The 14,896-nt window shown below is 43.7% G+C and overlaps 1 non-coding gene across 1 annotated transcript; it reads left to right on the top strand.

The window, feature by feature from the left end:
- The first annotated feature begins 11,232 nt into the window (after nt 1-11,232).
- Nucleotides 11,233-11,336, top strand: LOC111744083. The gene has a single exon (XR_002781993.1). It is a non-coding gene; the product is annotated as a U6 spliceosomal RNA (small nuclear RNA).
- Nucleotides 11,337-14,896: the final 3,560 nt, after the last annotated feature.

The following is a 14,896-nucleotide window of genomic DNA, read 5'->3' on the forward strand; positions in this document are numbered from 1 at the left end:
AACAATCCCTAAACAGCATTGAAACAAAAGTATTAATTTGTGCCCATGACTATATACAGTAATAATACGATAATAATTATTCAAGTTCCTAAAATAGAGGAGAGGGGAGTAAGGAACAGCTTCTGTAATGAATAAATGTAATTGTAATTTACTCTTACAACTGAAGTCCATCTCAACCGTGAGAAGAAAAACTCACCTTTTTTGACACATCACCATTATTTCTATCTCGCCTACAATCTATGTTATAAAACTTTAAGAGTGAGAAGTTTTAAATGACATTCAGAATTCAGGAAGATCCCGTATAAACAGAAAAAGTGTAGTTTTGCACAAACAGGCCCATGTATTGACAAGCTGACATGTACACATATAGACACCATCCAGACGGCCGTGCGGAGAGAACCACGTCAAAGCTGATAAATTATTCATCGTCTGTTCTGCGGAGTGAACACTATCAGGTAATAATCTGTAATTATTAATAAATAATTTGAGCTTTAATAGCTCTGAAATGAAATGCTTAATTGCGTCACAACATAATTAACAGAATTAGCTGCAACGTTTAAAATGAGAAATTTTTCAATCTTTCTTTTTCGCATTTTCTTCACCCCAAATGCCGGTAACCCAGAGGAAAAATAAGGTGATTAAATTCCAAGAGAGTGAGAGAGTGAGAGAGTGAGAGAGAGAGAGAGAGAGAGAGAGAGAGAGAGAGAGAGAGAGAGAGAGAGAGAGAGAGGTGTGTTTCTGCATGTGTGTGAATTTGTTCTGTGACTCTTGACATCTGAGATATTCTAGGAAGTGGAGAAATGGGCTTCACCAGCTCATCCCTGACAGTACCCCTCAGGTCGGTGCAATACTTAATGAAGTAAATACAGAGCTCCTGCTACGCACAAAAGTTGATGGAGATGGGAGAGGGGAGGGAGGAAGGGAGGGTGTGATGCTACAAACACAAGCTAAAGTGGACTCCCGGCCTTTTGGCGTTGATGGTCTCCAGGGGCAACAATAGTTAGAATAAGATGCAAATCACAGACTCTAATTTATAAATTTGTTGGTAACAGGAAAAGACAAAAGCCATGATCATGAAGACAAAGATCGGTGAATACAAAGTGAAGCTTTGTGGACCCCCAATAGCTCACAGGAGTCCAGGTCCCCCACCCAGTACCCAGCTCCATCAGCTTTGTCACTGAAGGATCCATAGTGCTTCACAGAGCTCCGGATGTCCCCTCATTATCACTGGGCTTGCAGATTTTCTTTACCTTGCCTCCTTTTAGGGAGTCCAGGCTCAGGCCTCTTGCTTACGACCTGCTTCCAAATTGTATTGGCCCTTAAACCTTGTTAAGCCTTGAAAGAGATCTAAACGCTGAGAAATGCTGAGGATATGCAAATCTGGGAGGAGGGTCGTGCTTGCCAAGAATGTGCTCTGGAAGTGGCGAGTGTGGAGGAGGCAGTCAGGGCTGAGTCAGCACAAGCCAGACAGCAAGAATTCAGCTGGGTGGGGTGGAAGGACAGGGAGGGCAATGTGTTCAGAGGCGACGTCCAGAGAGAGAGATTTGCCGTCCACATCTACCAAGTTCTGTGCCAGATGGTATTCTAGGTACTTTACAGATACTTACTCATTTCATATTTCAATCATCCTGCGGAAAAAGTAGTAACTGTCATTATTCCCATTTCACAGAAGAGGAAACCGAAGCACACGACAGGTCAGCAATTCAGCCAGGCATATAGAGCTCGTCACAGCTGGAACCGAGATTGGAAGCCATTATGTCTGGCTTCAGAGTCCACACAGTTGCCTTCCGTGATCTTCTGTGTTATATCAGCTTAAATTTACAGAGTAGAAAATGGAAGTTTAAGTTAGAAACTTCAAGCTTTATGAGATTCATACACCATAACTCTACCAAAAGGGGATTTGGTCTCAATTCTTCACCTTTGGTGGTTGTGTTCTCACCAAGTCGCTTTCCACGGCACCAGAGGGAAGGGATGTACTTCCCTATCATCTGGCTTTGGACTTGGCCCTGGGGCTTGCTTTGGCCAATGGACTAGTGGATGTGACTTGAGCAAAGGCTTAAAATGTGCTCGTGCGGTTGGGCTTACTCTCTTGCTCCTGCCTTTCTCTATGAATAGAATATGTCTCAGGTAGCCACTAGTTCAAGGAAATTGTAAGACATGCAGAGCAAACCTGGACTCCATCTTCTGCTGGAAGCCAGACTCGGCCAAGTATACAGTAGAGGAGCTGAGCTCCAGTGAGCAGCAGATCCATAGGTTGAAGCAGAGCTCCTCCCACTGGCCTGCACAGCAGTGAATGCGAAGATAATAGTTTATTGTTATATGCCATTGAGATTTTGTGGTTGTTTGTTACACAGCATTATTGTGACAATAACTGCCTAAGACTGCTCCACCATCTCACCTCAGGCATCCCTAGATACGGACATTGATTCTTTTCAATATTACTTACAGTACCGAACCAAGGCAGCTTCAAGACAAGCTCCTAAGCCCTTATCTCAACCAGATGTCTCCCCTCAGGCACTTCAGAGTAGAAATTCTGGAACAATCACAGCATAACTATCAGTCACTAGAGTCGGGATCCAAATCCATCTTTTTAACTCAGAATTCTAGATGTCAGCCACTAAATTAGAGGGCCATCAAATATGAATGAACCTACGCCAAAGTCCCTGCTGAAAGTGACTGCCAGCAGCTGCAGGCGATGATTCCCGATTCATCCAGGCTACCTCCAACTCACCCACTACTCTCTCGTTCACCTCTTATATCTCTGACAGACTTTGGCTCTGTGCCTGACTCCCATTCCTCAGTTAGCCTTGAAACACGGATGACTCGATTTGAGATAAGTCTCTCGTCTCTGGTCTCAGCGCCATCTGTGGGGCACAACTTACAGGATTCCCCCTTTAAGCCAACATACTTCGGTCTCAGATAAGAAGCTTTCTTGCCTATGAAACTGTTCCCAGTTTGGCCTCTCTCGCCTCCATCCAGGGGGCAGATCAGATATCTTGAGCCCAATTCAAATCCAGATTCTATGCAGGGTGTTAGCACTTAGAGACTGAGCTGAAAACCAGCTGGGTGAAAGGGCCGATGTTGGTTAGGCAACAAAGGGGTAGGGCTATTTGGGAGGAGACAGGCCAGAGAATCCCATTCGGCAGGTATTGCAGGAGCCCAGAGGACCTGTTATTGTCAGGCGCAGACAAGAACCTTGAAGGAAGTACTATCCAGGAGGCTGGATCCAGAGTCCAGAAGACCAGGGGAGGGCAGGCACAGCCCTTAGTTAGAAGTACTGGGAGCTCTACTATATCACCCCGTGGGTCAGGGTGGTCTGGCTAGAGTAGAACCAGTGTGGCCAAGACATAGTCAGGGGTGAAGACTATGAGAAACCGTATTGCTGCAAGGATCTTGCCATCCTTCGTCACGTTCTCAAACTGGCCATCTCACCCTGGCTGATGATAGAGGTTGATCTGAGGGAGCCAGACTGTCTCTAGAGGCGCCTGCCTGTCCCATCTGGTCACACTCAGTCTGAACACCTCTTCGCTTTCAGCATGGCTGAGATTATTTCCTCATATTTCCATACCCTTTTACATTTATATTTATAGCGCAGTACTTAATCATTTTAACCCAGGCTTTTAGTGCTAAAAGGTAAAAGAGGTTATTGAATTTCTCTTCCTCTGTACCAGTGAGAAGCATATTTCCCTTCCCGTCTTCCCAGTCATCAATAAATTATTATTGTTATGACTATTATTGTTATTAAAAAGAAAAATGCCACGTGAGCCAAAGATTATATCTGATTTAAAGCATACTTTAAACACGTGGCACATATTACCCTACAGGATCTCTTTACTATCTCTGGTTTTGTAGTAAAAAAAAAAAAAAAGAGTTAGAAGGTAGATGAGATGTTTTCCAAGGTGATCCAAAGAATGGCTAAGATTTAGAATTTACTTCTCTGCCTTCTTTATGCAATATTAGTTCAATGAATGCACTCATAATGAATGCTCCCTTGACCCTATTAGACTGCAATTTAAAACCATGGCATTTCAGAACTGGACCTTAGAGAGATTCTGGTCTAAACCCCTTATTTGATGGTGAGGTAACTGAGGTCCAGGAAAGGAAACAGTTTTGGTGCTCTAGAGTCTAGACCCAAATTCCAGAGAATTTCTTTGTTATTGAGGATTGAGGATGAAGCGGGTGGTATGGTGTGAAAGAGCTTGGGCTCTGCAGGCAGGAAGCATAGGCTTAGATTCTACTTCTGACATTCACTAGCCTTAGGCAACTTACTCACCTCTCTAAACCTCAGGTTTCCCATCTATAAATGACACTAAAATAACACCTCCATCGCAGAGCTACCGCGATATTTACACACGATAACCCATTTCAAAACTTCATCATACTGTCTGGCATAGTGTAAGATTTTAATAACTATTAGTTGCTTATGAATAACCTATACAGTGTCCTGGGGAGAGTGACCAGACATTGAGGAGAATTAAACCATGCCTTAAAGACGAGATTTTTAGAAATGGAGATGCTGAGTCTCAAGATAAGACATAAGAAGAACAGACCACCTCTCTTGAATGTTTTAGGGACTATTCTGTACAGAAGGACTAAAGTTATTCTTTTGGCCTCAGAAGCCAGAATTGAGGCACACAGCTTTGACCAAGTTACTCAGTGTTCACACCTTCAAGAATTCTTGCTTACCTGTGGCATCCAATCCAGGAACTCATCCATGACCCTTTGTGACCTGGCCTTTGCAATAGTTTCTGACCTTCCTTCACATGACATCTTTTCATGAACTCTGCATATGAGTCGAACAGAACTATTTGCTTATACCGCGGTTTCCTCCCTCCACATATCTAGCCATCCTATTTTCTCTTCACCTTGACCATTTCCATTTATTAAAAATCTCATCTCCTTTCCTAACCTCTAAATAATGCAGTCGGAAGTGATTCTGCACCCATGATCTCCTACAGCATTCACGCCTTTCTGACTCCTAGACCTTTACTCCTTGGCTTGCTTTAGCTCCTTGCATGTCCCCTAGTCCGTGAGCCAGGAGAGGACAGTCTCTGAGTCTGGCCCCTTTCTCTCTGGTTCCCCAGTGGTACCTGGCGCAGTGCCCCGGGAACCACAGGCATTCTTGCAGTTGGTTAGAGCCACATTTCCTCAAGCTCTTCCACTTACAAACTTTGTCCAGAGACTTTTCTTTAATCACTGTGGCCACAGCCCTCCTCTGTGAAATGGGAGTAATGGAATCTGCTGTCAGAATTTGGCAAGTTCTCAAGTCATTGAATGCCTGCCCTGCCCCACACTGCCTCTCTGTTGGGTTCTGGTATTTACTACTAGCTGTGGCCTCTGTCCAAATATTTCTCTACTCTGCCACCTGGTAAACTAGACAGAAATATGCACAGATCTCATGATTGTCCACAAATTCACTCTTCTCCTGTGAGATCTAGGCTGGAGTTATTTGGAAGCAGTGACTCCTGCCCTATGTCCCTGGGTCTGTCTTAACACCCAGCCCCTCACAAACCACACGAGAGGTGAATAAAGCAGATGAAAATGTTGAATTACTTGCTCTTCCCTGGGAAAGCTCTAATCCTTTATGAAAAGATCTATTGTTCTGTCTTACAAACTCCCTCCATACACATTCTTATATACACCCTCCATTAGGGGGGATGCTTTGATTTGAGGTTCCGCTACATTATAGGATTACTAGGATTATTAAATGAGATAATTAAAATAGCCTCCACAGTCAGTGGTCCCAAGAAGAAACTCGACTAATGTTAATTCTCTTCCTTATTTTGTATTAGTAGACAGTTAATAAATGTCTCTCACATAAATGATCTAATGACTAATAATTACAAATGAACTAGAGCCAAAGGCTAAAAGTTACATGAAGGCAGGAGGTTCGGTTCAGTACTGAGATATCTTCAAAAAAAAAAAAAAAATGCTCCCAGATGAAGTGGGTATTCTGAACTAAGAAAGAAGCCCAGTGGAAGTACTCAGGAAATTTGTCAGCATTGCCATGGACAACAACTTTGGGGAGTGACATCGGTCTGACGTTCCCTTTCTGGGGTTCTTGGATTTGAAAAGTAATATAAGGCCGCCCAGGGACCAAGGCTCATTCAACAAGGACCTGTAAAACTATGTGTTTTGGACTTTCCATGTCTCAATCTATTTTCACTAATCTTCTTAAACCTTTAACTCCAGCCAAACTAATCTACCTACCATCCTCTAAAAGTCGATTGTACTTTTGGCTGCTGTGTCTTCTCTGCTATATGATACGCTTTCCCTGTTACTTTTCACCAATCTTTTCACAAATCTTACTCTATCGAAGATCCAGCTAAAGCTCCATTTCATCCTTGAAGTCCTTCTCAAATCATACATGCTGAGGCCACCCACTGCACACTGAAACCCGATCACATGCTACCTGCAAAGTGTATCCGTTACCTGACCACGTCTCGCCATCTCCGTTACTGCCTCTGTTCCAAGCCACTAGCACGTTATTTCCCCTGGATCCCGGCAATGCTGCCTAACAAGTGGCCGTGCCTCACCTCTGCCTTCCCAGGGTCCATCCTCAACACAACAGCCCGAAGCACCTTTTCAGAACTTAACGTCGCATCCTCTTTTTCTTGAAATTCCCGCGACAGCTCCTCATTTCACACAGAGCAAAAGCCGAGGTCCTTACATTTGCCTCCAGGGCCCTACGCGATCTCCAGTTTGGTTGTGGACCTCGCCTGCTCTTCTTCCTCCCTTGCTCCAGTTGCACCCGCCTCCTCGTAGAGCTTTGCTTAGATCTGTCCCCTGGCTGTCCCTTCTAACTGGGACGCTGTTTGCCACATCCTCATGGCCATCTTTCCCACTTCTTTCAAGTTCTTGCTCAGCTATCACCTTTTAAAGGAAGCCTACCCTGACCACTACTCGCCCCCCAGGATTTAAAACGTCAATCCAGCCCCTCCCACCTGACATTTTTTTCATAGCATTTACCACCTTATCGTTTATTACGCAGTTAACGTGTTCAAGTATCTTACCATTTAATTATTTGTGAAGTTTATTAACTTTTTATATTTCTAAGTCTAGTATGTAGACTCCTAAAACGTAGGAACTCTCTCCTATTAACCTTTTAGCATACATCCTAGTTTCTTGAACTTAGTAGAAATTCAATAAGATTTACTGCTAAAATGGTTTCATGTGACCGACACAACTGTTTAGAATGGCTCATCTGAGCAAGAAGGACTTATTCTCTCAGACACTGGCAGGAAAGCAGTGTCATTCTAGTGAATCAGCATTTACTAAGCACCAGCTGCCAGCAGAGTTTTCTGCCAGGCTCTGACATTGAACTTCGTGGATGGCCTTGACCTCCTGTGGAAAAGCAGAGGTAGGCCAACCATTTGGTTTACCCCAATGGTTGTATTTTCCTCCACCAAAATTACCCAGAACGGCATTATCTAGACAATTTAGAAAAAGATGTCTGTGGGGTGAAGGTCATATATGTCCCAAACGTTAATTCCAGATAATTGCATTTTCATAGCTATTAAAATCTTAAGTCAAATTCATTTGCTTGGGGTGTATGATGGAAGCCTCACTTAATGAATGTGGGTTACACGGGGGTTTTCAGAGCAAAAAAGTAAGACATTAGTCAACCTCCGGAAACATGTTCTTGTTTCCTAGGAAGTAAATGCATCTTTCCACCCAACTGGGTCAACTCTACAGCTGAGAAAAAGAAAGCAGTGGATCTCAGTGGACCAAGTTTTGTAAGGACTTTGTTTGCCATACCAGGAACGCTCTGTTGCTCCTTCTCACCTTGGTCTGTCCTCTGCCCCCATAGGGTCCCCTCCACACAAGGGCATAGAACTTCCTCCCCTGTCTCCTCAAATCACATTTCAATTGATTGCCTGGTTGACACAGAAGAACTCGGGGTTTAGATAAGAGGAAGATTGTAATTGGTACAGCAGCTATCGCATGATGCAGGAATTTTGTTTAGATGTTATTATTACTACTAATAATAAACATTTATTAAGCACTAGGAGAACATTTAAAACAGGCAGACCCTTACAGAAATAAGGGCTGGTGAGTTTACAACCCTCATTGATCTGCCTTCGAATGGTTTCTGTTAGCAGTCTGAAGACAGTCTGACTGGCGGCTGTCATTTGGTTCTGGCGGTCTCTGACCGAATGGCTGTAAGTGGCTTAATCTTTCTGGGGGTTGTGATTTTTTTAAACGCTATGACGCTATGTTTAAATGGCTGACTCTTCACTATATCAAACAAAATAAAACACCCCAAAACTAGAAAGGCCTAACGCTTTGCTCAGTGGTCCCTGAATCCCCACCGCACTGCTCACAACCCCTCTCCCCTCCTGACCAGGTTACAGGTCCCCCTTCATTCCAGACATTGCTCTCAGGTCCTGGCTGTCAGTTGCCAAGCTCCAGACAGAATCCTAGATTCCTACTTCTTGCCCGGCAGCCATGATTTCTCCCAAGCTCATTCTCTACCTCTCTATTTCAAAATGTATCATTTTATGTTGTTCTTATTTCCTTATTCGTTTGCCTTATCCACTAGGCTGTGAGATCCTCAAGGACGAAGAGTATGTTTTATTCATCTTTGTTTTCTCTTACAGTGCTTAGCATGATACCTGACAGGAATAGATCTCAACGAATGCGGGCCAAAAGAATGGCGCTCTGAAAATTCTGTGCTTGTGTGCAGTCAGTTTTGTGCAGACTCCCCATGTCTTTCTTTTTGTCCTAAAGCCCCTACGCTCTAGTTGTGAATTGAGACAGAAAAGATAAGGTTTGCTCAAAAGCAGCAAAGTGTTTAAATCGATGACTCACGTGGTGGGCACTGCATAAATGTTTGTTGACGAGTGAATGCCTAAAAGGAGCTTTCACAGCCCATCCCCTCCTATATCCGCAGCCACTTCTGGCTGTCCTTCCTCAGCTTACTGCTGCCTCATGACATTACCTACTCATTACCTTAAAAGTACCATTGCCTTGCGAAGATCACCTGATTCACGAGGGAGACAAAGTGGCCTCTATGTGTCCTAGGACAGCTAGCACCTTCAGCTTGATCACAAACCATTAGTAGGACCAGAATGAAGTCAACTGGATTTTAATTCAGGGGATCCCCGGACCTAATTGCAAGGACTAAAGGACACTGAGATCCCCTTTAGGCTACATCATTCATCTAAGACAGGCTTCTTGTGTCTTAGTATCTCTTAACCATTACACATCAAACATTCACTAATCAGAAAGGTTTTCTTCCACAAACACTACCCTCTACTCTATTCTAGGTCATTGATTTGGGAAAAACTCAGCCTCTCTCCTGTGTTTCTCCATTGCTCTCACACTACTGCCACAACTCTTCTGACACCAGATGTTTGGGGTTTTCCCCACACCCAGCTATTCTGTGACACCAGCTGGGTGTCCTCTGATTTAATTTAATTCTGACGCTATCTACCCAGAAAGAACATCAGATCCTACAGGTTAAGGGCTCAGTCCTACAAGACTTCCTGTCCCCCTTCAGATGCCAATTGTAGGCCCAGGTTGTCACCTGTGCTTCTGTTTGATCAGGTATACATTGTAGATTCCCATGATCCCCTACTCGGGTTCAATTAATTTGCTAGAGTGGCTCTTAGAACTCAGGAAGACTGTTTACTTACTGTCTGACAGTTTATTATAAAAGGTATGATGAAAATACAGAAGAACATCCTGATGGAAGAGATTCATAGGGTAAGGTATGCGTGAAGGGGCACGGAGCTTCCATGCCCTTTCTGGGGGGGCCACTTTCCCAGCACTGCCATATGTTCACCAATCTGGAAACTCTTCGAAACCCCTGCTTGTGGGATTTTATGGAGGCTTCATCGCATAGGCATGATCAGTTATTGATTCATTTCCATCTCCTCTTCCCTCTTTGGAGAATGGGGGAGGGGAATTGAAAAGTCCAAGCTTCTTATCAGAGCTTAATGTTTCTGGTGACCAGCCCTTATCCATCCAGAGTCACCTCATTAGAACAAAAAACACTGCTGTCACCCGAGAAATTCCAAAGAAGTTAGGAACACTGTGTCAAGAACTGGGATCAAATACCAAATATTAGAACATATATTTTCTATTCTCTCATAGTCATGATATCCAGTTCTCTCCTGGTTGCAGACACCTGCGCAGTCCTTGAGTTGGCTCCATACCAAACTGGGAAAGGGCAAGATTTGCTTTTGAAACCAAACACCTTCATCATTCATCTCATCCTTTGTGCTCAACAATCCCCAGAGTTCTCTAAGTCTTCTCTCCAAAGCGCTTCTCCGCTCCAGAGCCCAGCCCTCACCTCTGCCATGGCTCCCTCTCTCAGCTTGGTCTCTTCCTTCGGCCCCATGGCCAGAGGCCATTTCCTCTCGAGTCACCTGTGCCTTCGATTCTAAAGGCTCCAGTAGGTGACTGGTGAATCGGATGCAAAAATTTCCAGTAATTTGTTGAAAAGTTTTAAGTCACTCCATATTTAAATGCCGTATTTAAACCCACAGAATGGGCCTTTGGAGAACCATGAACAAGTCTTTCAATATTTATATACCTTTTCATCATGTTTATAGAACTGTGCTTTTCAAATGATATACACTCAAAAAAAGATAAGGAAAAGAGAGGAATGGGAAAAACAGGATAGAGGGAGGGAAGACTGGAAGAACAATTCATAAGTTTTTCTTCTCTTCCATGTAGGAAAGCAATAATTTGGATTTCTCATTATATGAGACTCTTATTTTCATCCATAAAGCAGTTCTATCCTATTCTTTCTGGAGTGGAAAAAAAAGATGCTGCAAAGCCACACACCCTGCCAGCTTGGGATGCAGAAATGATAGGGGACTGTCTCAGCAACACAGCAGGAGGAGTGCATGTCAGCAAAATGCAATCAGCCAACGTCAAGTCTAGCGAGGAAAACTTGAGTTAACAACGCCCCTCTGCTTGTGAAAATTGTAGTGGCTGGAAAGAAAAAATGGGTTTGAGAATATAGCCAGTAATAAAGTGCCTTCACTGGGAGGCAAGTTATGAGAAGAGAGCCATCGTAAGCTAGATAATAGAGTTTAAGGTTTGAGGGTCTTTCTAACAGAGACCAGGATATTCAAGGCAGAGCTGTCACGGGGAACTAGTGTGATATAATGAGAAGAGCCCAGGCCTTGGGCAGATCCCCAAACGTCCACTGAGTGGAATAAACAAATTTCTTAACTTGCATCAGACTCAAATCCTGCGTGTTTAAAACGGCGACAATAGGTGCTCGCTTCGGCAGCACGTATACTAAAATCAGAACGGTACAGAGATTAGCATGACCCCTGTGCGAGGACGATATGCAATTTCGTGAAGTGTTCCATGTTTTCGTGGTTACCAGAGGGAAAGAGAGAGGAGGAGTAGGTCAGGGTAAAAGGGGTCAAACATTTGGTGGTGGAAGGAAATTTAACTCCGAGTGGTGAACACGCAATGCAATATATACACGACTTATTGTTGAATGATACACTTGAAACGTATTTGATTTTCTTAATCAATGTCACCCCCATAATTTTTAATAAAAAAAAATAAAATAAAATGGTGACAATAGTATTTACCTTAGAGGGTTGTTCGATGATTAAATGAGGTAATATATGAACAGCTCCCGGGAAATAATAGTTGTTTACTAGATCTGCCCTTTTTTCTCCTTTAAGCTTGAATGTCATTTCCCCACTTTAGTACCACTTAAGCCTTTCTATAATTGCAAAGTAGAGCTAGGAAGGGTTGGATCCAAAAAAAAAAAAACCTCAAAAGCCATCTAATCCCATCTTCTCATCTTACAGAGATAAAAGAAAAGCCCAGTTTGGCAACGCAGTGAAAAACGTTCCAGGACCCAAAGTGACGAATGTTCATGCGTGACGTGCTGCGTCAGACAACCAGAGCACCGAGGGGCTGCTCTGGAGCAGGAAGTCCCGCCTCTTAGTGTAGCTCGGTCCACTTCCTCTGCATGGCCCCAGGCTCCCTCAGGACCCCATCGCCATCCCACAAATCCGTTTGTTTCTGAATAGTATTCAATGTGGCTTTGAGCTTATATTCAGTAGCCATCCTTAGGACGAAGGTGACCTTTGGGTACGGCATCTCCACTTCGCAATGCCAGGGCATCAGATTAAGTCATCGGAGACCATTGTTTGGGGCTCAGCTCTGACACCTACAGCAATGAGAGCTTTAATAATTTAACTGACCACTCTAAATCTCATCAGTAAATTTTAGAATAATTATATTGCCAACCTCTCCCATTTTAAGATCAAATGAGATCATACCCTTGTTGGAGGTGACAGCTGGTTTTATCAAGTCTCAGACATTTCATAAATGATAAAATACTGTGTAAGTGCAATCAGTATACACATTTTAACACGAAGCTTGCTTCTGAACGTCCGGCTACAGATTACTCAGGAATTTCATCTTTTAGATGATCTTGGTGACTCCGTTTTGAACAATGGATGACATACTCATCAAAGGAGACGAGCTAAGGAGAGGCAAAACAATTCAATTCTTTCTTTCATGTCTAATAAAAAGCCCGTTTTGCTTCCTGAAGTGTATGCAATGCCCCGAGGTTCTGTATCGTGGGTTTATAAGCCAGCTGGCATGTCCCTAGTCAGCAAGGCATATTTGAGATAGATTGCACCTCTGATTTTCCTGCTCTAGCTGGCTCACCAGCCACTGCTCTTATTTCTTTTGCCTGAGGAAGCACCCCTAGAACCAGGCAGCTGCTGCTGAATCCCAGCTCAACTGTGTTCTCCCGTGGGGTGCTCTGGCTAAACATTACCCGCTCCCGCACCCCCCTCCCCGCAACCACAGTGAATTCCTCGGGCCATGGGCCATTTGGGATAGAAGGTCGCCCTTCCCAAGAAAGAGATGATAACAGTAACGAGTGTTAATAACAGAGGCCGGCATGGAGCGTTTTATTAGACAATCATATATTTTCATTAGTATTGGTGATGAAGCACTTAGGTTTTTATTGGGTGTTTTAGTGTTTCATTTTGCACCTACTTTATTGTCACACCAGCCTACTGCCTGCTGCGACAGGCCTTGCTTGCTCTTTTCCTCTGTGCAGAAGGCCTTCCAGACAATTCCTTTCCCTAAGCTTCCGCCACGAGATTACTTCCCATCTGCTTAAGGAAACAGCAGGGTCGTTCAAGGCTGTGAAGTCAATGACAAATGCAGCTTGTAATTTTTATGTCCTTGTTATAACCTGATGCCCCCAGAACGTTATCATGAGGTTAATGGTTTGAGTGAAGCAGGGATGATCAGACAGCCTCACAGTAGGCACCTTGCTCTTGGTTTGAGCAGCTGACAAAAAGTGTTTGGGGATATGAGGAGGCAGTTTCTCTTTGCTCCCTGTGAAAATGAAAGGTGACAATTTTTCTGTTGGAAGGCCTGAGAGGTCATCTAATCACCACGACTCCTCTCACTTGAGGGAGCTGAGGCCCAGGACAGAGAGTGACGGTCAGCGTGAGACCCCAGATCTCTGACTCCCAGACCAAAGTTTGTCCACTCGAGTACTGTCGTCTTCACCATTGGGCACCGTTCAAGCTCAAGGGCAGCAGTCTCCATCGGAGAATCGCCAGAGGAGACTTCAGGAGCCCACTGGCTGATCCCACCTCCCAGTTTTGCAAGTCAGGAAATTGAAGGAACGAGAAGAGAAATAATGATTAACCCGAAGTAACAAAGCATCTAGTACCTACCAACTGGTTTCTAATCCAGAAAAAGCCATTGTCTGCTAATAGGGCGGCAGGGAGTTCAGCATAGCTGGGGCCCCAAAAAGAAGAAAATCACTTTATTAAGTATCTGCAGTTATAAGCCTTATGTTATCTGAAAATAGTTGCAAGAGTTCATATCTGTGGCATTTTGTGATTTACTTATATGTTTTCACAATAACTGCTCTGCATTTTCTGTGCAGTGTAGTAAATTAAAAGTGTTAAAACTTTAGAGTCAGAAAACCAAGGGTCCAAATCCTGAATCCACTCGGTACCCAGAGAATGCTCTTGAGTCTCAGTTTTCTAATCTGTAAAATGGAGAGCAAATCATCCACTTTAACGTGTTAAGAGAATCAGCCGGGCATTGTATGGAAAACGCTTTGCCGCTGGCATGGCGGACATTGAAAATATAGTAGTTCATGTCAGTATTGTAATTATATAGAGAGAAGAAAAACATGAGGACTGAGCAGGGTGCACAAGACTTCCAAATCTCCTTCCTAATCCAGGGTTTCCTTGCTTCTTGACGACCTAAGAAGAGCTATACTGAACACGAAGAGGTTATAAGAACCCGGTGACTTTGCAATCTCTGTGTAGCTATGGATACACAAATTCCCTCAAGAATTAAAGGGTTAAAAATAAGTTAGTGAAGCTGATTTATTAGAGAGGAAAACAGGATAAACTGGACGGTTGATATTCGGTAAGGGATCCGGGGTGAATGCATCAAAGAAGACATCTGGGCAACTACTGAGAGAAACACCTTTGTTCTCTTTGCCCTTGGCACGGCACTTAGCATTCGGTTGTTGACCAATAAGTGTTCGTGAAACACTAAATGAAGCAAACTGGTGGATCAGGGAAGATGTCCCTGTCCTCTTTTAAGAAGGGACTGTAGGAGATGAGGGTTGAGAGAAGTCAAGGAAGGTCCGTGATTTCCTCTGTACCCAAGAGCCCCAGATGTGAAAAGGATCCAGGAAGAATGAACACTGTTTTCATCTATATCGCCTATATTTGTATACTCTTCCCCAAGAAAGTTGGTTTCATAGATTATCACCTGGGTTTCTTTCACAGGAACTTCTGGGATATGGGGCAAGAATCTTGAAACAAACTTATGTTATGCGGATCGATTAACAGATAACACCATCTCACAACCACCCCAGTGACATACAGAGGGAACACTGTGTGGCCACCCAGAGAGATAT

The sequence above is a fragment of the Pteropus vampyrus genome, unplaced genomic scaffold (genome assembly GCF_000151845.1).
Source record: "Pteropus vampyrus isolate Shadow unplaced genomic scaffold, Pvam_2.0 Scaffold126, whole genome shotgun sequence".
NCBI lineage: Eukaryota > Metazoa > Chordata > Mammalia > Chiroptera > Pteropodidae > Pteropus > Pteropus vampyrus.